Source organism: Hordeum vulgare, chromosome 5H (assembly GCF_904849725.1).
Source record: "Hordeum vulgare subsp. vulgare chromosome 5H, MorexV3_pseudomolecules_assembly, whole genome shotgun sequence".
Lineage (NCBI taxonomy): Eukaryota > Viridiplantae > Streptophyta > Magnoliopsida > Poales > Poaceae > Hordeum > Hordeum vulgare.
The window spans coordinates 96,341,466-96,369,238 of NC_058522.1; the positions used below are offsets into that span (position 1 = coordinate 96,341,466).

General features: G+C 48.0%; 1 pseudogene; it reads left to right on the forward strand.

The window, feature by feature from the left end:
* The first annotated feature begins 11,972 nt into the window (after positions 1–11,972).
* LOC123396366 overlaps positions 11,973–27,773 on the forward strand; it is a 37,052-nt pseudogene continuing 21,251 nt past the window's right edge.

The window sequence follows — 27,773 nt, forward strand, 5'->3', positions numbered from 1 at the left end:
ACCAGCCACGAACCTCTCTGGCCGCGCAACAGCGACAACGCTCGCTCAGCCATGGTAGGAGCAGAGTTCGACATGATGGTGGCGAGGTGGTTGTGCGACAGATCGTGCGCGAGTCCAGCAGCGGCTTCAACACGAACCTGCAGTTCTCGATGCTGACGCGCGGCGGGTACATGCACTGGTCGATGGTCATGGAGGTAAACCTTCAGGCTGCGTCGCTCTGGGACGCGATCGAGGATGACACCATCCATCGCGTCGATGACAAGAAGACCCTGGCGGCGCTACTCCGATCGACGTCGGTCGACATGCACTGCATGTTGATCGGGAAAGGGTCGGCAAAGGTGGGATGGGAGGCGATCCGGGTCTAGTACCAAGGACCTGATCGCGTGTGCGACGGATGACTGCGGCGTCTACAAACGGAGTTCGAGACCGTGGTGTTCAAGGACGGCGAGAAGATCCAAGACTTCACCATTCGCATCTCCAACCTCGTCGCTGCACTGCGTTCACTTGGGGGCGTCATCAATGAAGAAACAATCGTGAGAAAATTTCTCTCTGTGGTTCCTTCACGCTTTGCACAGATCGCTTTATCGATGGAAACCCTCCTCGGCACTGCATCGATGACTGTCGAGGAGGTCACGGGCTATCTGCGCGCGATCGAGGAGCGCATGGACGGGGACCAAGGCAGCAACACCGCCCGCGGGGAGCTGCTTCTCACGCGGGAACAGTGGGAGGCTCAGAAACGCTAGCCCCGTGGCGGCGGCCCTGGCGTCAAGAACGACAACCGTGGCAAGAGGAGTGGCAGTTCGCCTCCTACCTCGTCTCCACCCGGCTCGGCCGAGGGCGTGCAGAAGGACGAGTGCCTCTACTGCCGCAAGAAAGGCCACTGCACCAGAGACTGCCGCAAGAAACAACGCAACGAGGCCGCCAAGGCCGCCAAGGGGGGTGCACCGCCGCCGGCGGCTACCGCAAATCTCACCGAGGCAGAAGAGGACGGCGGTCCTGGTCTCATGATGGCTTGTGTGGAGGAGGTAGTCGAGGGCGCAGATCACGTGGCCACCCCTGCATCAACACTGGTGACCGCATTGTGCAACTCTGTGGTGCACAACGGCAGCCAAGTCTTTCTGAACGAAGAGAAGGCCGTCATCACACCCTCCCTCGACGGCGATCAGGGGCGACAGTCGTGGTTCCTCGACACTAGAGCCACGAACCACATGACAGGCTCCCTAGAGTCCTTCGCGGAGCTGGACAGATCGGTGTCCGGCACGGTCCGCTTCGCCGACGAATCAACGATGAAGATCTGCGGCCGTGGCATGGTGGTATTCTCCACCGAGATAGGTGATCACAATGCTTTCACAAAGGTGTATTACATACCTGCACTCAAGAACAGTGTGGTCAGCCTGGGACAGCTCGACGAGAGCTGGTATGATGTGCACATCCACCTTGGCGTCCTCACCATTCGTGACGACCGCGGGAAGCTCCTCGTCGAGGTACCGTGCTCCATGAACCGCATGTACAAGCTTGTATTCACACCTGTGCATCCAGTGTGCTCGCTGTGGGCGCGATCTCTGACGCCTGGCGGTGGCACGCAAGACTCGGCCACCTGCACTTCGACGGCCTGGAGAAGATGGCCAAGAAGGAGCTGGTGCGTGGGCTCCCACACATTTCTCACGCCGAGGAGCTGTGCGAGGCCTGTCTCGTGCAGAAGCAGTGGCGCATTCTGCTCCCGCAGTAGGCCAAGTACAGATCGACAACCCCACTGGATCTTGTGCACGGTGACCTGTGCGGCCCCATCACTCCACCGACAAATGGCGGGCAGTGCTACGTGCTCGTGCTGATCGATGATCGCAGCCGGTTCATGTGGGTGGAGCTGGTCAAGACGAAGGACGAAGCAGCGCGCGCCATAGTCAAGTTCCAGGCTACAGCAGAGGTGGAGTGCGGGCACAAGCTTCGCATGCTCCGCACCGATCGTGGTGGAGAGTTCACCTCGGCCACATTCTACAAACACTGCGAGGAGAGCGGTGTGCAGCGGCACCTGACTGCGCCATACACGCCGCAGCAGAATGGAGTCGTCGAACGGCGCAACCAGACGCTCCTAGGCATGGCAAGGAGCATGCTCAAGGCAAAGCAGGTGCCCAACCAGTTTTGGGGGGAGGCCGTGCTCACCGCTGCTTTCATCCTCAACCGAAGCTTCACGCGCTCCGTCGATGGCATGACACCATACGAGGCATGGTATGGGAGGAAACCTGACGTGAGGTTCCTACGCATCTTCGAGTATGTCGGCCATGTCAAGGTAGCCGGGCCTCATCTCCGCAAGCTGGACGACAGGAGCACTTCGATGGTGTTCATTGGCTACGAGATTGGGTCCAAGGCGTATCACATGTACGATCCAACGACGAAGCGCCTGCACGTATCCAGAGAGGTGGTGTTGGACGAGGCGGCGTGCTGGGAGTGGGAGGCGCCAGGGGAGTCGCCGGTGTGCAGCTCCTTCACCGTCGAACACCCCGTATACGCCACGGGAGGCATCACCGCCGAGGCAGCAGCAGCAGAAAGAGCGACGCTGATGCCTGCCTCGGCAGGCCCGTCGGGTGCCTCACCAGATACAGGGAGCACCGTCCTCGACACACCTGCGGCCACGTCGTCGCACGTGCGTGTCGAAAGGGCTCCTGTAGCCACACCAGAGGCCACACCGATGCGCTTCGTGTCTCCACCATCAGTGCATCCAGAGATGCTCGACGACGCGGACGATGGCTCCGCGCCGCATCGATACCTCCTCGTCAAGGATCTGCTCGCCACGAAAGCACCAAGTCGCGCTGAGAGACCTCCACCACCACAGGAAAGCAGTGATGATGAGGAACGGCACATGGTGACGGGAGAGGAACCAACATCATTCGATGAAGCCGAGCACGAGGACTGCTGGCGTCGGGCAATGCTCGACGAGCTGCAGTCCATCGACGACAACAACACATGGACACTCACCACACTCCTTGCAGATCATCGAGCGATCGGACTCAAATGGGTGTACAAGCTGAACAAGGACGAGAACGGGAACGTCGTCAAGCACAAAGCCCGTCTCGTTGCTAAAGGCTACGTGCAGCGCACCGACGTGGATTTTGAGGAGGTGTTTGCGTTGGTGGCCAGACTTGAGTCCGTGCGGCTCATTCTGGGATTGGCAGCGCACCGTGGCTGGCAAGTGCACCACATGGACGTCAAGTCGGCGTTCTTGAATGGCGACCTCGAGAAAGTGGTCTATGTGTCCCAGCCACCTGGGTTCGTCGCGGAGGGGCGTGAACGAGACGTGTACAAGCTGCACAAGGCACTACACGGTCTGCAACAAGCTCCAAGGGCGTGCAACGCCAAGCTAGATGCCAGCCTCACATCTCTCGGTTTCACGCGCAGCGTTGTAGAACACGGCGTGTACGCGCGTGGAACCGGTGAAGGGCTGCTCATTGTTGGGGTGTACGTCGACGACCTGGTGATCACCGGCGCAAGGGAGCGGGAGGTGCTCGGGTTCAAGGAGGAAATGAAGCAGCTCTTCTCCATGAGCGACCTGGGCCTGCTTCGCTACTACCTTGGCCTGGAGGTGAAGCAGGAGCCTGGTCGCACCACGATCACGCAGACAGCGTACGCCTGCAAGCTGCTCGACAAAACTGGGCTAGCAGGGTGCTATCCAATACGCACTCCCATGGAGACACGGTGCCCGTTGAGGAAGGAAAGCAAGGAGACCGCGGTGGACGCCGCGCTCTACCACAGCGTGATTGGCAGCCTGAGGTACCTTACACATACACGCCCGGACATCTCGTTCGCCGTGGGTTTTCTGAGCAGGTTCATGGAGGCACCAGCAGTAGATCACTATGCATCAATGAACCATCTCCTTCGATATATAGAGGGCACACTAAGCTACGGCTGTGTGTACTGTTACGGCGACGGCGAGTCCCTGACAGGCTTTAGTGACTCTGATCACGTCGGCGACGTGGACACGAGGAAGAGAACTTCACGCGTGTTGTTCTTCCTAGGTGGAAGCCCCGTCAGCTGGCAACCTCAAAAGCAGAAAGTTGTTGCCATTTCGTCGTGCGAGGCGGAGTACATCGCGGCGCCTACGACGGCTTGCCAAGGCATTTTGCTTGCGCGTCTCTTTGGTGAGCTGATGAACCAAGCAGTGGCGCCATTCAGTCTATTCATCGACAACAAATCTGCGATCTCTCTTTGTAAGAACCCAGTTCTCCATGATTGCAGCAAGCACATCGACCTACGATACCACTTCATTCGAGATTATGTTGAGAAGGGGTCGGTGGCCATGGAGTTCATCGGTACGCGGGAGCAGAAGGCAGACATACTGACGAAGCCGTTGAGCCGTGTTCGCTTCCACGAGCTGCTCGGCAAGATTGGGATCATCGATGTCAAGCTTGATTGCCAGGGTTGAGGGGGAGATTGTTGGCTTAAACTTTGGCTCCCTCCTCGCTCGACACTAATCCCTGTTGTTTTTCACATAAGTGTCGCTAGACACATTCAGTTTCGTCGGTAGAAGTTTAGCGTCAGTAGCAAGTTAGCATTTTTCTGTTAGCATGTTTCTCTCGCCGGTTGGTTGCGATTTATGCGCCCTGGCTTAGTCAGGGTAGGCCCAGCTCGACGCTCGGATCATGGGGATGGACGTGGTCAGTAGTGGAGCGCTTAGCTCGGGCACTATCGTGTGTATCATCGATGAATAAAAGGAGCAAAACAGAAAAGCTGCAGTACGTTCAGCGCAGCAAAAAAATCTCCAGAGCCCTCTCGTCGCGTGTTCTTCCTCTGAATCCTCTCTCTCTCGATCGCTAGAGCTAGGGGAGACATCCTCTTCTCTCCTGAGTCCTCTCCATCTATCTGGTTCTCTCAATCTCTCTCTTTCCTTCTAATGCAACGGGAGCTCCTCAAGCCGCTGCCATGGAGACCCCGAGGTCCCGCATCAAGCCCCGCTCCAGCGACCATCGACCGCTCGCCTATATCGCCCCGTCGTCCTCTGCTTGTCCCTGCAAGCTGCCAGAGTCCTGCAGCCGTGCCTCCCGGGAGCTCGCCCAACTCCGGCCCCCTCACCCCTAGCGTCTTCTTCTCGACGAGGCCTCGAAGCCGCCACGGACACCAAGGCCCGAGATCCCCCGTCGGCAAGCCCTGTCGTGCCATCCATCTTCCCTGGGAGGTCCACCTTGTCCCATGCTAGCGAGACGACTGCCCGCTCGATCCCCTGGTCGTGATGGGCGTGCCCCTGCCCGATTTTCTGCCCACGTTGACCTGTAAGCCAGGGCCAGACCCCTCGGCTTGCGCGTGCTGCATCCGCCCGACCCGGTGTGGTCCTGAGAGCATCTCCAACAGCGGCGCTATACAAGCGCCGCGCCGTAAAAAAGGCTGTATTTAGCGCGCGCGCGACGCGGCGGCAGCTCCAGCGGGCGCGCAAAAATGGCGCGCGCGCCATTTCCAATTGAGCGCGCTGGCCGAAACGCAATCCCGCGCCCATTATTTGCTGCGCCGGCTCCCGCGTGCGCGACTCTCCCGCGCTCGCTCCTTCTTTCTTCTACGCTCTCTCCTGCTCTCTCCTGCGCTGGCTGTGCACTCTCTGCGCTCGCTCTGCACTCTCGCGACCGCCCCCATCCAACCGCGCCGCCGCCGCCGCTCGCGCCACCGTTCGACGCTGCCCCGGCCTATCCCCGAGCCGCCGTCGCCGCCCGCGCCCGCCGGCGCTTCCCTGGCCTGTCTCCGCTGCGGCCGCCGCCCGCGCCGCCCGTTCAGGCGCTTCCCCGGCCTCCCCGCGCCGCCGCGCTTCCGCCCCACCCCTCCTAGGCATGGGCAATTCCACGGCCAAAAAAAGGGTTCCACTATAATCCTTGAAGCGGTGGCCGATCATGAGACTTGGATTTGGCATGCATTCTTTGGAATGCCTGGATCTTTGAATGACATCAATGTTGTCAACCAGTCACCACTGATGAATAAGATTGCGAATGGTGAGTTGCCACCGGTGTAGTTTGTAGCAAATGGCCGTACGTACAACTATGGCTATTATCTAGCGGATGGCATCTATCCAAAGTGGCAAACCTTCGTGAAGCCGTTGAAAAAGCCAGAAGGTAAGAAAAATCTTGATTTTCACAATGCTCAGGCGGCTGCTAGAAAATATGTGGAGAGAGCATTTGGGATTTTACAAGCCCAATTTGCTATTGTGAGAGGACCGGCTAGATTTTGGGATCAAAAAATGCTTTGGTACATCATGCACGCTTGTGTGATCATGCACAACATGATCATCGAGAATGAGCGTGGCCAAGATGTAGACTACTCACAGTATGAGCTCTTGGGACATCCCGTGCGAGTGCGACGGAGGGCTGCAAGGGTTGCCCGTTTTGTTGCCTCGTATCATGCCATTCGGCGTCCCGCAACACACAATGATCTTCAGAAGGATCTGATTGAAGAGTGGTGGGCATGGCATGGACGACAAAGAGCATGATTTGATTGCATTATTTGTATTGTATTGTTCATGAACTATTGGTTGTGCTTATTGCATTATTTGTTGTACTGAACGAGAAACTATTTGTTTGAGTTGTAATAACTATTTATTGTTGATTTATTTTGTTTGTTTGATCGTTTTTCTCACTATTTTTTGAAATGTATATGTGGTTTGTGCCTGCTGCGCGCGCTGCATTTTTGGGCACTGCTGGAGCGCGGCGCGCGCGCTGCATTATAGCGCGGCTGTTGGAGCCAGCGCCTATCCCTACGCTAAACCAGCCGGCGCGCGCGCTGTAAAAACATTTTTTGGGCGCGGCGCGAAGCGCGGCTGTTGGAGATGCTCTCAGCGCCTGATCTAGCGCTCACGTTGAACGGATCGACATGGCCCAGCTCTTTCTTAGCCCAGTTTCAGCAAACCAAGTGGCCTGGGATGAGCATCCAGCACCCCACTATGTTTCAGCTGTGTGCGGTATATTTTATTTGTCGCCTAGATCTGTTAGGCCTGTTTTTTTAGATCCACAAATTTATCCAATTATCCAAGACATTGCATGTTTCAGAATTCCAATAAGGGTCGTGCTACGCTTCAGTCGGCGGATTTTTTTTAAATATCCGCCAGCTCGCGAGCCGTCAGATCTCTCACATCGAGTGATAGAAAAACTTTTCCACTTTTGCAACTTAGGTCTAGTTGCAGTTTTTCTGCAACTATAGTTTTGTTGCAAAATTTTTTTGCAACAAAGATCTTATTATAATTTTTTTCGCAATTAAAGTTTTGTTGCAGATTTTTTTTGCAATTGAGATTATGTTGCAGAAGCATCGCGTCGCTGTACTATCTAATTTTAAGGATTCAGATCCTGCAGCAGAGCCGCTGTTGCGTTGAAAAATTGCAACAACATGCTAGTTGCAAAAACTTTTGATGATGATCATGAGGCAAGTGACGTATAAAGAAGAGGGCGGATGCCAGCGTGCAATCGGCTGGACGATTTATAACGTTTTCCAATAACTAATTATCCATGCATCTAAATAAAACATGTCATATATGTAAAATGACTAGAATTTTGTGTAGATTTATAATATCCAACTTTCATCCATTTTAAAAATGGTTAAACTTGATGTTTGATAAAATCTGCATAATGCCATGTTAAAAACAGTTTATTTCATAACTATTAAATCATAACTCCCATTAAAAATGTATTATATATGTAACTAGCCTAGGAAAACATGTAGAATATCATGGTGCATTTTATTTTCCTGTTTAATTAATATAAAACATGGTTATGCAAAACAGGACCAAATTATTATTATTCATATGAGGTCATTTCAATAATTCTATACGTTAGTTTTGACCTCATTTAAAATGCTTGGATAGCTAGTTTAATTATGCTTCACCTCTTTCCATGTTTAACAACATTTAAGCTTGACGTGTAAATAAATGAGAGTGAATTAAATGGTTCGAACGTGGGATTAAATAATTTGAACTTCACTTAATGTGTAGTCATTGATTGTTGTGCTTTGTCATGCCGTGCATAATTAAATGGACATGCATCATACTTGCTTGCACATCATGCCATGTATATGGTGTGGTGATTACCGTATCAATTGTTTGTTTCTGGATTTGCTTCTCCTCACTAAAGTTCCGAAAGCATTTCGGAGTGTGAGGATTCGTTTGACTACGACCTTTTGTCTACTTCGGGATTTGTTCTTCTTCCAAGCAGGATCTCACGCAAGATGACTATTTCCGTGGATACAACTACTATCATTGATATGGTAGTTGTCTTTTTTCTATCGTTATGTTGCACTGTCTACCACTTGTTTGGTAAGCCTCCCAAAATGCCATGATAATTCTCTAACCCTCCACCTTCTAAGAAAACCATTGTTTGGCTATGTTACAACTTGCTTAGCCCTTCTTATAGCATTTCTAGTTGCAGGTGCAGCTTGTTCCATGTGAAAGCATGGATATCTTTGGATATCACTTGCTATTTAATTTAATGCACACATATACTTGGTAAAAGGTGGAATGTTTGACCTTTTTCTCGGTGTTTTGTTCCACCTCTGCCCCCTAGTTACTTGTGTACCGGTGTTATGTTCCATATTGAGTGCCCCAAACATGCTTAGGGTTGTTATGGGACCGCCTTGATTTTTGTTTTAGGATAAAACTCTTCTAGCAAGGAGCAACTTTGGTACTATATTTGGATAATTAATTAACCCGCATAGGGAGTGATTAACACATGGATAATTAATCAACAACCCGGGCCAGCACTCCTCATGAGTGTTGGTCCAAACAAAAGCAGCTTATTAACATTGCTCGGGGCAACTCGATGATTGGTGTGGTAACCATCGCTCATCCATCATGTCCTGAGGACGAGATATGCGGCTCCAATCGGGTTCGTCGACATGTCGAGCGGTCTTGTTGGATGTGTTTTACCTTTCTTGAATGTCTTGTGCACTGGGTATCGAGGAAACCTTTGGCTGTCTCGAGCTTGAGGTTTTCTAGCGCAACTTGTGGCTAGTTTGTGATGTATGAGTTGGAGCACCCATGTAAGGCTAAATATTTGTGAGAGCCGTGCCCGTGGTTATTTGGCAACTTGGGAAATTGTTTAACACCCGGTCATAGTAAAATGCACCAATTGTGTGCCTAACAGGGACTGTCTCTTCTTGTGAGGTTTGAACCAACAAAAGGACACAGTGGGGTTATGCTTTACTCGTAAGTAGATGTTTAGGATCACTTCTGGATCATTACTAGTTCATGTTCGTTTATGCGTAGAATACTCTTCTTATTCTTGTACTCGTAAGTTAGCCACTCAAATAATGCTTAGTGCTTCCTACAGCCTTACGACTTAACCATACCTGACCCATTAAGCTTTGCTAGTCTTGATACCCATGAAAATGATATTGTTGAGTCCATGTGGTTCATGGATTACTACATCAACAGTTGCAGGTACATGTAAAGTGATGCTTTGACGTGAGAGTGATGCTTGTTTGGTTTGGAGTTCTTCTTCTTCTTCTTCTTCATCGATCATAGGATGGGTTCCACGCCGACAACCTAGGATTAGCAAGGATGGATGTCTCTTTTATCATTTGATTTCATACGTAGTTGGACCCTGATCTTCTATATGGTGATTGAATGTATTGTTGTATGAATATAATCATGATTTAGCTTGTGGCGAGTGTAAGCCAATTACATATACTCATATCCTCTTTACATGTACTTGTAACGATATCCATTCTTGCAAAATGACGAGATGCGCTTCTATCCCTATCAAGGCCCTTGAGCCCGGATGAGGATAGTACCACATCTTGGGTGTTACATTGTTGCCCCCATTTCATCATCGATGACTCGATCAACGTTATCGACGTCCTGAGCCTGACACATCACCTCACACCCCCGTAGTTGTATGACTTTGCACATCTACTTTCAAGTGCAGAGGGTGATACCTCGTAACGCACTCCTGATGGAAACTCTGCAGTGTCCCTAGTCAGCAGTGGATTACGGAGGGTGATTCCTATTTCCCCACCATCGATGATGCCTCCGTCTTGCATCACCTCAAGTGTGAACCTGTTGAGGGTGATACCTGATACGTCTCCAATGTATCTACTTTTCCTAATGCTTTTGCCCTTGTTTTGGACTCTAATTTGTATGATTTGGATGAAACTAACCCAGACTAACGCTCTTCTCAGCAGAACTACCATGGTGTTGTTTTTGTGTAGAAATAAAAGTTCTCGGAATGGAACGAAACTTTTTGGAGATTTATTTGGGAATAAAAGAAACATACTGGAGCCAAGAACCATCGGAGGGGGCCACCAGCCACCTGGGCGGGGCGCGCCTTGGTGGCTAGCCCCCCCCCTGTGGCCCCACTTGACCTATCTCCGATGCTATAAAATCCTATTTTTCCATAAAAAATCAAGGAGAAATAATTATTGCGTCTCACAAGACGGAGCCTCCGCCACCTCCCGTTCTTCATCGGGAGGGCAGATGTGGAGTCCGTTTGGGGCTCCGGAGAGGGGAATCTTCAATCTTCGTCATCACCAACCCTTCTCCATTGCTAATTCCGTGATGCTCCCCACATGGAGTGAGTAATTCCTTCATAGGCTCACTGGCCAATGAGGAGTTGTGTAATGCCCAAAGAGTGTAACTTGCCTTTATTGGAACCTTCTCTATGTGGGTCCACCTTGTCATCGATATGAGAGCTCAATGCATATGATTTCATGTGTGTCACCTTGTTTTTGATTTCCCTTTGCATGCATGCATCCCATCCATCCCATGTCTTGTGTTTGTGCCTTTGTGAATCCATGTGTGTTTGTGGTGTGATGAATATGGCATGTGTTGATAGTGTATGTGAGTGATGGAGTGGTGCAATTGCTAGTAGGAACTATGTGGTTTGCATAGGCTTCAAAACCCTCTCCCTCTCTTTCATCTCAAGCCCAATATTTACTTGATCCTTCCCTATTTTAAAAATGTCCATGATTTAGAATATTTTGTGGTGATTGTGAAGATAGGTATTTGCTGTTTTTAACATTGTTTGAGAGGTGTTATATATTCACAAAACAGTGGTATAAATACTGTTTTATAAATATTTGCTTGCCACCAAAATCCCTTTTCTATTTTATTCAAATAAGTCATACTTTCTTATGTCGAGGGGTATACTTATTTTTATTTTTGGTGCCATAGGTTTTCCTGGGAGTTAGTTGTTTTCTGGTGTTGGTTTTAAATAGAAAAACCTCCCCATGTATTCTTTTCTCTTCCCACGCGCCAGATGGGCCAGCTTCTCCCTTCCGAGGCCCATCACTCCTCGCTGTCTACCCAGCCATAGCGCAAGCGACACGACCGCCTTCTTCCTGACGACGTCCCCCTCTCTCTGTCTCCTTTCCGTCCCCATCAGAGAGAGAGCCGCGCAAGCGCCGTGAGGCACTAACGTCGAGGGGACCCCTACATAACCTCGGCGTCCGTGCCTCCCTCTCCTGGGGTTCCCTTCTTCTCCAGCCGCCGCCGCCACCTCTCCCCATCTCCATCTCTTCTTCCTTCTCCTCTGGTAAGTCCTATAGTTAGTCCAGGGAAGCCTCCGCCGTCGATCGCCGTCCTCTCGTCGCCCGCCGGTGCCTCAGCCATGTCCAGGAGCATGGGGGACTCCCCCCGCGCTCCATTTTTTCCCTCGATGAGGTCGAGGTGCCTCCTCACCGACGGCAGGGACGTCGTCTTCGCCGTGGCCGCGAAGCTCTTCTTCCCCTGCTTTGGTTCAACGTCATGGGCTTCTTCATCAGCGATCTTCTTCCCCTCCAGCGACTTCTCCATCGATCGGCGCCCTTCCTCCTTCCCCTAGGTGAGCAGGAGCTCGTCCCTCCTTCATCCCTCCTTCTCGCCGCCTAAATCGAATAGGGGCTCGTCGGAGTAGCCTCTGACAAGAAGAGATCCGGCGTTGTGATTTCGTGTGTGTCTGTTGGCTTGTGTGCGGTAGGGAGTGGCATAGCAGGGGCTTCTCCCCTGGTAGTGATCGGTTGTAGGGGCTCGCCTCTCTGTCATGGCGCAGCAGCAGCAGCACCGCGAGGCAGCCGGCGTTCCTTCCCTGTCGAGACACATCTCTGTGCTGTGCAGAGCAGAGCACGCAGTAGTGGTGTTATATCTTGCAAGATTGCCCTTCTCTGTCAAGCTCCTGTCGTGTATCCTAGTGGTGTGTAGCGCGTGTGCATATGTGTGATCTTTCAGGTGCAGGGTTTGAATCCCAGATGGTGCACCCCCTTTTGTTTATTTCTCTATTTTCGTTAGTAGAATAACTGCACAAGAGAGGTTATCTTGCTAGCTTCCCCTTCCCTATCGAAGCAATGACAGTAGCAGGGTGGCAACGACACCGGAACAGATTCAGAATGTCTTAGGTTCGATCCCCCAAGCCTTTTATTCTTTTCCTGTTTTTCTCTTTTATTGTGTTTTCTTTTGCTGGCAATAAGGTGATGACGGTGCATGTGAGCCAGGTTAATCTTGCTAGTGAATCCTTATTTTGAGGTGTATTTATTCTTGCTTTATGTGAGGATTTCATTTGTGTTGTTATGTGTGGAGTTATGTGGTGTAGTGGTGTAATAGGTTGTGGTGCAAGTGTGTGTATGTGAGATTGTGATGAGATGTGGGCTGTTTTGTTTGTGCCCTTTGTGGTGCAACTAGTGTGTGTGTATGAGCAGCTCATCCTCTTGGGGAGGAGTTGTTGCACTAGTGAGTGCAATTGGTGATGTGTGTATGTGGGTTTCCCACATACCTAGTGTGTGTGCCCTCAATATCATGTGTGTGTTCTCACCGATGTCATGGCAATATATGACTTGGGGAGCACATGTGCAAGATATCATGTGTAGTGTAGAAGTATTTTTGTGAGATATGTGAGTAGTCTCATCTATCTAGTTGTGTAGGTGATGTATTGTGTTGTGCTTGTTGCTAGTGATGGTGTGAGATATGCCAATGCACCTAGGCATGAGGTCTACCCCTCTTGTACCCCCTTGATGTTGTGGTCATGTGCAAGAGCTTGTGTAGATTAGCTCTAGTGAAATGCACATGGAATGTTGCACTATTCACTATGTAGTAATCTATGTTGTTTTTCCTTCCTAGTTTGTGGTCTCTTGCTCCAAGCAAGTGCATAGGTATTTTATATGCTTTTCGGGTAAAATCTCCCAAGGAATCCATTGGTGAACTCAATTTTTCCATTGGAACATTTTCTGGAGATGACATACTTTCATTTTCTTCTATGTTTAGGGCTTGGTTCCATGAGTTGTGGTGAGTCTTTGTGTTTGTTTCTTGTTTGGATGGCTGTAGGGTGACCCCCTCTACCTCTTGTTGGTGTCATATCATGATTAGGATTCCATATGTGCAAGTTATGCCCACTCAAAGTAGGCATGTGGCTGAAATTCCAAATTAGTGAAAATCTGAGATTTTCACTAAGTCTGAGAATCTGTTTATATTTTCTTCTCCTGTAGATGAGGTTGTGCAGGTCAATGTGTTGTGATCTAGCCTTATCTTTCAACTATAAAGTCGGACCTGATATGTTTTCTAGCTCTCTGTAAAATTTCTTTTCATTTCGAGTCCTCTAGGTATTGTTTCGGCTGCTCTCAAAATGCTTCAGAGCATAGACAGAAAGTGAGAATCTGGAATTTTCAGTAAGTCCCTGAAAACTGATATTTTGGGCAAGTTTGCAGCCTTGTATCTTTCTGTGTTTAATTACTTTTTGTGTGATTCTTGCTTGTACTTGTAGTATACTTGGATAGATACATCCACATATATTATTTGTCATGTTTGGATGGCTGTAGGTGCTTTGCATGTAGCTCACAAAGTGCTATGATGCAGTTTATGGCAGATTGTGTAGTTTTGTCATTTTGATGTTTGTGAGTGCTTAGTTGATGTTGTTATGTTCTTATTTTCTCCACACCATCCATGATGGTTTGTTTTATGTCTTGGAAACCTGGAAATACGAGAGTTGCGCCATTTGAGTGTGTGGTGATGAGTTTGTCACGTAGGGCTTCATATCTTGTTTCGTTGATTCCCGTTGATCCGTAGCTCCGATTGTAATGTTCTTTATATGCTTTTGCATCGTTTTCTCGAGACGCATCTGATCATGTCATTATCATGCATGTCAAAATAGGTTAGCATGCAATTCTGTCCACGAACATGTATTTACTCCTTATGCTTGTCTTAGTGGTAGAAACAGTGATGCATGCTCATATTCATCTCATGCATCATGTGTTTGTTGCACCTTGAGGTGCTGTTGTTCATTGGATGTTATTCTTATGTTGGGTAGCACCGGGATCGGAGAACAAATACGTGGAGTCAGGAGAGTACGTGCAGGACGATCAAGAACCATTCCAAGCTGAGGATATCACAGGCAAGATGATATGACCTTGATTCCATCTCTAGACTTGTTATGCTAGATTACGTTTTCCTTGTCATATGCTTGCTGCCTACCACTGAAACATTTGCGTCGTGATATGCCATGAACCCAAACACTGATCCCTTCCTAGCAAACTTGAATGGCTAAGTAGGCTTTGCTCAGCTACTAATGTTAGTGTTGCTAGATGCAGGTGCTTTGTCTCATGTGATAACATGGGCTTGATATCATTATCTTAAATTCTGTTATTTAATTAATGCACCTATATGTTGGGTAATGTAGCATAAATTCAAAATTTTCCTACGCATGTTCAGATCTTCCTATGGAGAGACCAGCAACGAGAGAGGGGTAAGAGCATCTTCATACCTTTGAAGATCGCTAAGCGGAAGCGTTACTAGAACGCGGTTGATGGAGTCGTACTCGCGGCGATTCCGATCTAGTGCCGAACAACGGCACCTCCGCGTTCAACACACGTGCAGCCCGGTGACGTCTCCCGCACCTTGATCCAGCAAGGAGGAGGGAGAGGTTGGGGAAGAAGTCCAGCAACACGACGGCGTGGTGTCGGTGGAGAGACGAGGTCTCCCGGCAGGGCTTCGCCAAGCGCCGGCAGAGAGGAGGAGGGAGAGGAGCAGGGCTGCGCCGAGAGAGAGATGAAACGGTGTGTCAAACAGCCCCGAACCCTCATCTATATATAGGGGGAGAGGGAGGGGGCGCAGCCCTTAGGGTTCCCACCCCAAGGGGTGCGGCAGCCCCAGATGGGAGAGGGGGCGGCGGCCAGGGCAGGGAGGAGGGGTGGTGCACCCCTCTGGTGGGCCTTAGGCCCACCTATGCTAGGGTTCCCACCTTCCCCCCTTTCTCTGGTGCGCATGGGCTGGGTGGGGGCGCACCAGCCCACCTAGGGGCTGGTTCCCTTCCGCACTTAGCCCATCTAGCCTCCCGGGGTTGTTGCCCCCCTTCGGTGGTCCCGGTACATTACCGGTGACGCCCGAAACACTTCCGGTGTCCAAAACCATCTGTCCTATATATCAATCTTTACCTCCGGACCATTCCTGAGCTCCTCGTGACGTCCGAGATCTCATCCGGGACTCCGAACAACTTTCGGTAACCTCGTACAATAATTCCCTATAACCCTAGCGTCATCGAACCTTAAGTGTGTAGACCCTACGGGTTCGGGAGACAGGCAGACATGACCGAGACACCTCTCTGGCCAATAACCATCAGCGGGGTCTGGATACCCATGGTGGCTCCCACTAGCTCCACGATGATTTAATCGGATGAACCACGATGTCAAGGATTCAATCAATCCCGTATACGATTCCCTTTGTCTGTCGGTATAGAACTTGCCCGAGATTCGATCGTCGGTATACCTATACCTTGTTCAATCTCGTTACCGGTAAGTCTCTTTACTCGTTCCGTAGCACGTCATCGTGTGACTAACTCCTTAGTCACATTGAGCTCATGATGATGTTCTACCGAGTGGGCCCAGAGATACCTCTCCGTCACACGGAGTGACAAATCCCGATCTCGATTCGTGCCAACCCAACAGACACTTTCGGAGGTACCCGTAGTGCACCTTTATAGTCACCCAGTTACGTTGTGACGTTTGATACGCCCAAAGCACTCCTACGGTATCCGTGAGTCGCACAATCTCACGGTCGAAGGAAAAGATACTTGACATTAGAAAAGCATTAGCATACGAACAATACGATCTAGTGCTAGGCTTAGGATTGGGTCTTGTCCATCACATCATTCTCCTAATGATTTGATCCCGTTATCAATGACATCTAATGCCCATGATCAGGAAACCATGATCATCTATTGACTAACGAGCTAGCCAACTAGAGGCTTGCTAGGGACACATTGTGATCTATTCATTCACACATGTATTACTGTTTCCTGTTAATACAATTATAGCATGAACGATAGACAATTATCTTGAACAAGGAAATATGATAATAACCATTTTATTATTGCCTCTAGGGCATATTTCCAACAGTCTCCCACTTGCACTAGATTCAGTAATCTAGTTACATTGTGATGTATCGAACACCCATAGCATTATGGTGTTGATCATGTTTTGCTCGTGCAAGAGGTTTAGTCAACGGGTCTGCAATATTTAGATCCGTGTGTACTTTACAAATATCTATCACTCCACTCTAGACATGGTCCTGGATGGAGTTGTAGCGGCGCTTGATGTGCTTCGTCTTCCGGTGAAACCTGGGCTCCTTGGCTATGGCAATGGCTCCAGTGTTATCACAGAAGAGTGTCATAGGACCCGACGCGCTTGGAACCACTCCAAGGTCGGTGATGAGCTCCTTCATCCAAATTCCTTCATGAGCCACTTCTGAAGCAGCTATGTACTTCGCTTCACATGTAGATGCTGCCACGACTTCTTGCTTGCTGCTGCACCAGCTCACTGCCCCACCATTCAAAACATATACGTATCTGGTCTGAGACTTAGAGTCATCCGGATCTGTGTCGAAGCTAGTGTCGACGTAACCCTTTACGACGAGCTCTTCGTCACCTCCATAAACGAGAAACATTTCCTTAGTCCTTTTCAGGTACTTAAGGATATTCTTGACCGCTGTCCAGTGTTCCGTACCGAGATCACTTTGGTACCTCCCTACCAAACTTATGGCAAGGTTTATATCAGGTCTGGTACACAGCATGGCATACATTAGAGAGCCCACGGCTGAAGCGTAGGGGACAGAACTCATCTTCTCTCTATCTGCTGTCGTGGTCGGCGACTGAGTCTTACTCAATCTCATACCTTGCAAAACTGGCAAGAACCCTTTCTTTGAGTTTTCCATATTGAACTTCTTCAATATCTTGTCAAGGTATGTACTTTGCGAAAGTCCTATGAGGCGTCTCGATCTATCTCTATAGATCTTGATGCCTAATATGTATGCAGCTTCTCCAAGGTCCTTCATTGAAAAACTCTTGTTCAAATAGGCCTTTATGCTCTCCAACATCTCTATATTATTCCCCATCAATAATATGTCATCCACATATAGTACGAGGAAAGCTACAGAGCTCCCACTCACTTTCTTGTACAGACAGGCTTCTCCGTAAACCTGTATGAACCCAAATGCTTTAATCACCTCATTAAAGCGAATGTTCCAACTCCGAGATGCTTGCACCATCCCATAGATGGAGTGCTGGAGCTTATACACTTTGTTAGCACCCTTAGGGTCGACAAAACCTTCTGGTTGCATCATATACAACTCTTCCTTAAGGTTCCAGTTAAGGAACGCTGTTTTGACGTCCATTTGCCAAATTTCATAATCATAAAAGGCGGCAATTGCTAACATGATTCGGACTGATTTCAGCTTCGCTACGGGAGAGAAAGTCTCTTCGTAGTCAACTCCTTGAATTTGTCGAAAACCCTTTGCGACAAGTCGAGCTTTGTAAACGGTTACATTACCGTTTGCATCAGTCTTCTTCTTGAAGATCCATTTATTTTCTATGGCTCTCCGGTCATCGAGCAAGTCCACCAAAGTCCATACTTTGTTCTCATACATGGATCCTATCTCGGATTTCATGTCCTCAAGCCATTTGTTGGAATCTGGGCCCGCCATCGCTTCTTCATAGTTCGAAGGTTCACCGTTGTCTAACAACATGATTTCCATCACAGGGTTGCCGTACCACTCTGGTGCAGAGCGTACCCTTGTGGACCTTCGCGGTTCAGTAGTAACTTGATCCGAAGCTTGATGATCATCATCATTAACTTCCTCTTCAGTTGGTGTAGGCGCCATAGGAACAACTTCCTGCGCTGCGCTACTTTCCTGTTCGAGAGGGGGTGTAATCACCTCATCAAGTTCTACCTTCCTCCCACTTACTTCTTTCGAGAGAAACTCTTTCTCTAGAAAGGATCCGTTCTTGGCAACAAAGGTTTTACCTTCGGATCTAAGATAGAAGGTATACCCAATAGTTTCCTTAGGGTATCCTATGAATACGCATTTCTCCGCTTTGGGCTCGAGCTTTTCTGGTTGAAGTTTCTTCACATAAGCATCGCAGCCCCAAACTTTAAGAAACGACAGCTTAGGTTTCTTGCCAAACCATAGTTCATACGGTGTCGTCTCAACGGATTTAGACGGTGCCCTATTTAAAGTGAATGCTGCAGTTTCTAATGCGTATCCCCAAAACGATAGCGGTAAGTCGGTGAGAGACATCATAGATCGTACCATATCTAGTAAAGTGCGATTACGACGTTCAGACACTCTGTTGCGCTGCGGTGTGCCAGGCGGCGTCAGTTGTGAAACGATTCCACACTTTCTTAGGTGTGTGCCAAACTCGTGACTCAAATATTCTCCTCCACGATCAGATCATAGACATTTAATTTTTCTGTCACGTTGATTCTCAACCTCAGTGTGAAATTCCTTGAACTTTTCAAACGTCTCAGATTTGTGCTTCATCAAGTAGATATACCCATACCTACTCAAATCATCGGTGAGCGTGAGAACATAACGATAACCACCGCGAGCTTCAACGTTCATTGGCCACACACATCAGTATGTATTATTTCCAATAAGTCGGTTGCTCTCTCCATTATTCCTGAGAATGGAGTCTTAGTCATCTTGCCCATGAGGCACGGTTCGCATGTGTCAAATGATTCAAAGTCAAGAGACTCTAATAGTCCATCAGTATGGAGCTTCTTCATGCGCTTAACGCCGATATGACCAAGGCGGCAGTGCCACAAGTATGTGGGACTATCATTATCAACATTGCATCTTTTGGTACTCACACTATGAATATGTGTAACATCACGATCGAGATTCATCAAGAATAAACCATTCACCAGCGGAGCATGACCATAAAACATATCACTCATATAAATAGAACAACCATTATTCTCTGACTTAAATGAGTAGCCGTCTCGCATTAAGCAAGACCCTGATACAATGTTCATGCTTAAAGCTCGTACTAAATAACAATTATGAAGGTTTAAAACTAATCCCGACGATAGATGTAGAGGTAGCGTGCCGATGGCGATCACATCGACCTTTGAACCATTCCCGATGCGCATCGTCACCTCGTCCTTGGCCAGTCTGTACTTATTCCGCACTTCCTGCTTTGAGTTGCAAATGTGAGCAACAGCACCGGTATCAAATACCCAGGAGCTACTACGAGCGCTGGTAAGGTACACATCAATAACATGTATATCACATATACCTTTAACGTTGCCAGCCTTCTTGTCCGCTAAGTATTTGGGGCAGTTCCGCTTCCAGTGACCCTTTCCCTTGCAATAGAAGCACTCAGTCTCAGGCTTGGGTCCGTTCTTTTTCTTCTTCCCGGCATCTGGCTTACCGGGCGCGGCAACAGCTTTGCCGTCTTTCTTGAAGTTCTTCTTACCCCTGCCTTTCTTGAAACTAGTGGTCTTGTTGACCATCAACACTTGATGCTCCTTCTTGATTTCTACTTCTGCAGACTTGAGCATTGAGTACAACTCGGGAATGGTTTTCTCCATCCCTTGCATGTTGTAGTTAAGCACAAAGCCTTTGTAGCTTGGTGGGAGAGACTGGAGGATTCTGTCAATGATAGCATCATCCGGAAGTTCGACTCCAAGTGAAGTGAGACGACCGTGTAACCCATACATTTTGAGTATGTGCTCACTGACAGAACTGTTCTCCTCCATCTTACAGCAGAAGAACTTGTCGGAGACTTCATATCTCTCGACACGGGCATGAGCTTGAAAAACTAGCTTCAGCTCCTGGAACATCTCATATGCCCCGTGTTGCTCAAAACGTCTTTGGAGCCCCGTTTCTAAACTGTATAACATGCCGCACCTGACCAGAGAGTAGTCATCACTCCGCGCTTGCCAGACGTTTAGAATGTCCTGGGCTGCTGCGGGAGCGGGAGGGTCACCTAGCGGTGCATTAAGGACATAAGCCTTTTTAGCTGCTTCAAGGATGAGCTTCAGGTTGCGAACCCAGTCCGCATAGTTTCTACCATCATCTTTCAGCTTGTTTTTCTCTAGGAATGCGTTGAAGTTGAGGTTGACGTTGGACATCTACAATATTTGTAAAGACAACTTTTAGACTAAGTTCATGACAATTAAGTTCATTTAATCAAATTAAGTATGAACTCCCACTTAAATCGACATCCCTCTAGTCATCTAAGTGATACATGATCCATGTTGACTAACCCGTGTCCGATCATCACGTGAGACGGACTAGTCACCATGGTGAGCAACTTCATGCTGATCATATTCAACCATACGACTCATGTTTGACCTTTCGGTCTCTTGTATTCGAGGTCATGTCTGTACATGCTAAGCTCGTCGAGTCAACCTAGGTGTTTCGCATGTGTAAATCTGGCTTACACCCGTTGTATGCGAACGTTAGAATCTATCACACCCGATCATCACGTGGTGCTTCGAGACAACGAACCTTCGCAACGGTGCACACTTAGGGGAATACGTTCTCGAAATTTTAAGAGGGATCATCTTATTATGCTACCGTCGTTTTAAGCAATAAGATGTAAAACATGATAAACATCACAATGCAATCATATAGTGACATGATATGGCCATTATCATCTTTGCTCTTTCGATCTCCATCTTCAGGCATCGCATGATCATCATCGTCACCGGCGTGACACCATGATCTCCATCATCGTGTCTCCGTGAAGTCGTCACGCCAACTACTACTATCACTACTACTATGGCTAACCGTTAGCAATGAAGTAAAAGTAGTAAGCACATGGCGTTGCATCTCATACAATAAATTAAAACAACTCCTATGGCTCCTGCCGGTTGTCATACTCATCGACATGCAAGTCGTGAAACCTATTACAATAACATGATCATCTCATACATCATACATCCAACATCACAACTTTGGCCATATCACATCACATGTCAAACCCTGCAAAAACAAGTTAGACGTCCTCTAATTGTTGTTGCAAGTTTTACTTGGCTGATTTGGGTTTCTAGCAAGAACGCCTTCTTACCTACGTGACAGCCACAACAGTGATATGCCAAAGCTATTTACCCTTCATAAGGACCCTTTTCATCAAATCCAATCCGACTAGAGTAGGAGAGACAGACACCCGCTAGCCACCTTTATGCACGATGTGCATGTCTGTCGGTGGAACCAGTCTCACGTAAGCGTACGTGTAAGGTCGGTCCGGGCCGCTTCATCCCACAATACCGCCGGAAAAGAATAATACTAGTAACGGCAAGCAAATTGACAAACCATCGCCCACAACTTTTGTGTTCTACTCGTGCATAGAATCTACGCATAGAAAACCTGGCTCGGATGACACTGTTGGGTAACGAAGCATAAATTCAAAATTTTCCTGCGCATGTTCAGATCTTCCTATGGAGAGACCAGCAACGGGAGAGGGGTAAGAGCATCTTCATACCTTTGAAGATCGCTAAGCGGAAGCGTTACTAGAACGCGGTTGATGGAGTCGTACTCGCGGCGATTCCGATCTAGTGCCGAACAATGGCACCTCCGCGTTCAACACACGTGCAGCCCGGTGACGTCTCCCGCACCCCTCTGGTGGGCCTTAGGCCCACCTTTGCTAGGGTTCCCCCCTCCCCCCTTTCTCTGGTGCACATGGGCTGGGTGGGGGGCGCACCAGCCCACCTAGGGGCTGGTTCCCTTCCCCACTTAGCCCATCTAGCCTCCCGGGGTCGTTGCCCCCCTTCGGTGGTCCCCGGGACCACCTTCGGTGGTCCCGGTGGTCCCGGTACATTACCGGTGACTCCCGAAACACTTCCGGTGTCCAAAACCATCCGTCCTATATATCAATCTTTACCTCCAGACCATTCCGGAGCTCCTCGTGACGTCCGGGATCTCATTCGGGACTCCGAACAACTTTCCGTAACCTCGTACAATAATTCCCCATAACCCTAGCGTCATCGAACCTTAAGTGTGTAGACCCTACGGGTTCGGGAGACAGGCAGACATGACCGAGACACCTCTCTGGCCAATAACCATCAGCGGGGTCTGGATACCCGTGGTGGCTCCCACTAGCTCCACGATGATCTCATCGGATGAACCACGATGTCAAGGATTCAATCAATCCCGTATACGATTCCCTTTTTCTGTCGGTATAGAACTTGCCCGAGATTCGATCGTCGGTATACCTATACCTTGTTCAATATCGTTACCGGTAAGTCTCTTTACTCGCTCCGTAGCACGTCATTGTGTGACTAACTCCTTAGTCACATTGAGCTCACGATGATATTCTACCGAGTGGGCCCAGAGATACCTCTCCGTCACACGGAGTGACAAATCCCGATCTCGATTCATGCCAACCCAACAGACACTTTCGGAGGTACCCGTAGTGCACCTTTATAGTCACCCAGTTACGTTGTGACGTTTGATACACCCAAAGCATTCCTACGGTATCCGGGAGTTGCACAATCTCACGGTCGAAGAAAAAGATACTTGACATTAGAAAAGCATTAGCATACGAACAATACGATCTAGTGCTAGGCTTAGGATTGGGTCTTGTCCATCACATCATTCTCCTAATGATGTGATCCCGTTATCAACGACATCTAATGCCCATGATCAGGAAACCATGATCATTTATTGACTAACGAGCTAGCCAACTAGAGGCTTGCTAGGGACACATTGTGATCTATTCATTCACACATGTATTACTGTTTCCTGTTAATACAATTATAGCATGAACGATAGACGATTATCATGAACAAGGAAATATGATAATAACCATTTTATTATTGCCTCTAGGGCATATTTCCAACACTATATACTTGGTAAATAACGGAAGGTCTAGCCTTTTGCCGGGTGCTTTGTTCCGTTATTGTCGCCATAGTTACCGGCTACCCGTGTTTGATTCCACATTGATCGCTCCTAACACGTTCGGGGTTGTTATGGGGACCCCCTCGATAAATCGCGTAGTGTTAAGACTTGTCTGGCAGGACCCAACATTGGTGTTAATTTGCTAATCACTTAATAATAATCTGCATAGGGAATAGCTACCCCGAGGAATTTAATCAACAACCAGGGCCAGTGCTCCTCATGAGTGTTGGTCCAAACTGGGCACACTATGGGGCCACCACGGGGCAACCTGAGGTTTGGTATACGTGTAGTGTGACTCATCCGGCGTGTCCTGAGACTGAGATACGCGGCTCTTATCAGGGTCGTCGACACGTCGGGAGGTCCTTCTAGTCTTGTCTTACCTTAGCGATATATCTTGCGTATAGGAATCCCGGTGAAGCTTTGGTTCTCCCCAGAGTCGAGGATTTCCTCTAAGGAATCCGACGAGATCATGAGATTCGTGATAGAGGATTACTTTGCGGCCCGTGTACGTTTGTGATGGACTAGTTGGAGCACCCCTGCAGGGTTTAATCTTTTGGAAAGCCGTGCCCACGGTTATGTGGCAACTTGGAATATTTTGTTAACATCCGATAATAGATAACTTAAACATAAGCTAACAAAATTGCCAACTGTGTGCGTAACCGTGACTGTCCCCTCGAAGATCTCTCTTCGATCGGGAACACGATGGGGTTATGATTGACGTCGGTAGGTGTTCAGGATCACTTAGTGATCAAGTATTCTCGACCGTTAGTATAGTCCACCTTCAAAAATGTTCTACGTAAGTTAGCCATCATATCAAGCTTAGGATGCTGCAACCTTAAACACTCTACCCTATCCAACCTAATAAACTGACTAGTTCTCGCACCAAGGTGTTAGATTGCTGAGTCCCCGTGGCTCACAGATTCCTTCACAACACCAACAGGTTCAGGTACCCCAAAGATAGGTGATCCCGATGGCACGCGGCTGGCGTGGTAGTACGATGAGGAGACCGACCGCCTGTACATGAACTATCCAGAAGATTGAGGCGTGGTCGTGATCGTGGGCCAGCAAGCAGGGGATCATAGCCTTTTCCCTTGTTTTGTAGTCCGTGGCGGAACTACTTTGATTGTATGCGTGATGTACTCTGATATATTTATGAGAAGGCAATTGAACCCCTGATTGTCTATCTGTATTATTATGTATGTGCTGTGATACCTTGTTTGCGAGACGCTTAGATGCGCTCCTTTCCAATTCGGGGCCATGATCCCCAGATCGGAAAGGACCGCATCTTAGTCGTTACAAGTTGGATGAGATTCATCATGTAATCGAGTTAGTTTTGTTAGGGCTTGATCCCTAGTGTCCACTATGTTCTTATATTGATGTTGCTATGACTTTGCCCTGCTTAATGCTTGTCACTTTAGGCTCGGGTGCCATGATTTCAGATCTCAACTGATTATGTTATCACCATTATATTTATGTTGTAGATCCGATCTTGCATGTTATAGTCAGCTACTACGTGTTATGATCCGTAAGCCCCAAAGTGAAAGTATCGGGATACTCTCCGGTGATGACCGTAGTTTGAGGAGTTCATGTATTCAGTATGTGTTAATTATTTGCTCCGGTTCTCTATTAAAAGGAGGCCTTAATATCTCTTAGTTTCCTTATGGACCCCGCTGCCACGGGAGGGTAGGACAAAAGATGTCATGCAATTTATTTCCATAAGCACGTATGTCTATTTACGGAATACATGCCTATATTACATCGATGAACTGGAGCTAGTTTTGTATCGCCCTATGTTACAACTCTTATATGATGAATATCATCCAACGAATCCACTGATGCAATGCCTACAATTTTCCATTATATTGTTCTTACTAAGTTATCACTGTTGTTGCTACTATTACAACTGCTACACAACTACTCCTATCACTGTTACCGTTACTGCTACTATTATCACCACTATCAAAACTATCATATTATTGGGCTACTGATCCTACTACTACATATAATTAATCTCTAGGTGCTTGAACTGACAACTCAGCTATTAATACTTGCAAACATTCTTTGGCTCCCCTTGGGTCGAATCTATAAATTTGGGTTGAACACTCTACCCTTGAAAATTATTGCGATCCCCTATAGTTGTGGGTTATCAATACCTTCTATTCACCTTCATGGTTACATCGAGTGGAAATCCATCGAGGGTGCTTCCTCAAATTTCCCCCTTGATGATAAGGACACACCGTTACCTTTACCTATTGCCCTCATTACTGGTATTGTGGGACTGAAGGGATAGGCAGTCCCACCTCAGTTGAGGTGGACGTGAGTTCCCGACACTCTCTTGTGAGTCGAGTTGACCTGGAGGGTACCCGCGAGATAATTACGAGACATGGTCGACCATGTAGACCGCCCTAGGAGAGGTATGGGCATGAACCTTGCTGTAATTCCTCAAGACGGGGCGATGGGATCACTGATTGTTTGCGCGTGCTCCCAAGACACTAACATGATTGGATATGTGATCTGAGTAGGCCTCTCACCTTTTTTTCACTAACCACCATGCGGGGATAAGTATGGGCATTATGCATCGTACATTCTCTCGAAAGCTCTTCAAACGTCATAGCGAGCGTCACGTGTCCGGGTGGCCCGTGTAAGCACCTGCTTTGTATAAAGAGGTAGCTAGGACTCATCCCGACCATCATCATAACGCGCAGGAGTGCAAAGGGTGATGGGCCCAAGACCCGTGAGCACTTAGGATTTAGACCAGCTTGTTGGCCTCTCCATTGAGCCTAGGTCGGACTACAGTGTGTCGACCAGCCGAGGTCGGGCATGACCGAGGAAAGTGTGTCCGGACGGAGTTAATCGGGCGGGTTGGCTAAGTTGGTGCACCCGTGTAGGGAAGTATATCTATTCGAATAGTTGTGTCCATGGTAACACACACTCGGACAGTATCCCGATCTACTACAACTAGAACCGGATACTTGTGACACTAAAGTGAAATGATGGCTCCGGGGTATCTTCCTCGCAGGGAGTTAATACTTGTGATCTGCATTGGGTTTTCTGTGAAGAGGAACGGGTTATCGCAGCATAATGCGGGTACGTATTTCCCTCAGTTATCGAACCAAGATTTAACGAACCAATAGGAATATCAACCACAATCGTCTTCAGCGGCTGCACACAAAAGAACAAATAGCTTGCACACAACGCGGGCAAGAGGGTTGTCAATCCCCTTGGTCTTGTTATTTGCAAGCAAACGAGGTATGTAGATAATTGTAAAATGCAAAATAAAATAAAAGCAAATAAATGGCAGTAAGGTATTGGAGGTTTTAACAATATGTTGTGAATAGACCCGAGGGTCATAGTTTTTCCTAATGGCATCTCTCATAAAAATAGCACACAGTGGGTAAAGAAATAATTGTTGGGCAATTGATAGAAGGGTGAATAGTTATGCGATTTTCACGGCAATTATCATGTTTATAGGCATCATGTCCAGAAACAAATAGGTTGACTCCTCTGTGCACCTATTAGTATTACTTCACTTCAAGAGCGCTTCTATGCATGCCTCTCTACTTATTAAGTTCATGACAAATGAAGTAATGCTTGGAGTAAGATGACATGATGTAGACAAAGTAAACTCAATTAATATGAATAAACCCCATCGTTTTACCCTTGGTAGCACAAACACAAATATGAAACTTGTCCCCTTCTGTCACTGGGATATAGAAACTCGCTAGATTGAACCTACTACAATGCTCTTCTCTCACACAAGAAATATCAATCTAGTTGCCCAAACTATTTCAATAGATCGGAGAGACTTACGAAGCTATCATAAGCATGCACATAAGAATCATATTATATATTAGAGGAGACTCAAATATTTATCTTCAATAATTAAACATAAACCCACAATTCATCGGATCCCAACAAAGGCACCATAGAAAAGAGTTACATCATATGGATCAAAGCAAAGACGCGATAATCATTGTATTGAAGATCAAAGAGAGATAGATTGCCATCTAAGTATTGGATATGGACCCGTAGGTCTATGGTGAACTACTAACACATCATCATGAGGGCAGAAAGGTTGATGAAGAAGCCCTCCATTTTTGATCCCCCTCCGGCAGAGTCCTGGAACGGAGCTCTAGATGGCCTCCCGTCGGAACAGAGACTTGCGGCGGCCTAAAAAATGTTTCGGGACCTCCCTCGATCTTTTTAGGGTAGATGGGAATTTATAGGCCAGAGACCGGAGTTGGGAAAGCCACGAGGGGGCCACAATCCATCAGGGTGCCCCCCAGGGCGCGCCCTATTGGTTTTTGGGGCCCTCGGCACCCTTCTGCCTCCTTCTGATGCTCCACGGTCTTTTTTTGGTCCAAAAAATATTCATAAAAAGTTTCAGGTCAATTGGACTTCGTTTGGTATCGAAAATCTGAAAAGTGGAAAACACGCAAAAAACAACAACTGGTACTAGACACTGGGTCAATAGGTTAGTTCTTAAAAATAATATAAATTGGTAGGTAAGAAGATAAAATGTGTTCTAAAATGGTAACATAATAGAATGGAACAATAAAAAATTATAGATACGTTGGATACGTATCAAGCATCCCAAGCTTATTCTTGCTCGTCCTCGAGTAGGTAAATGATAAAAACAACATTTTTGATGTGAAATGCTATACATGATGTAATCTTATGC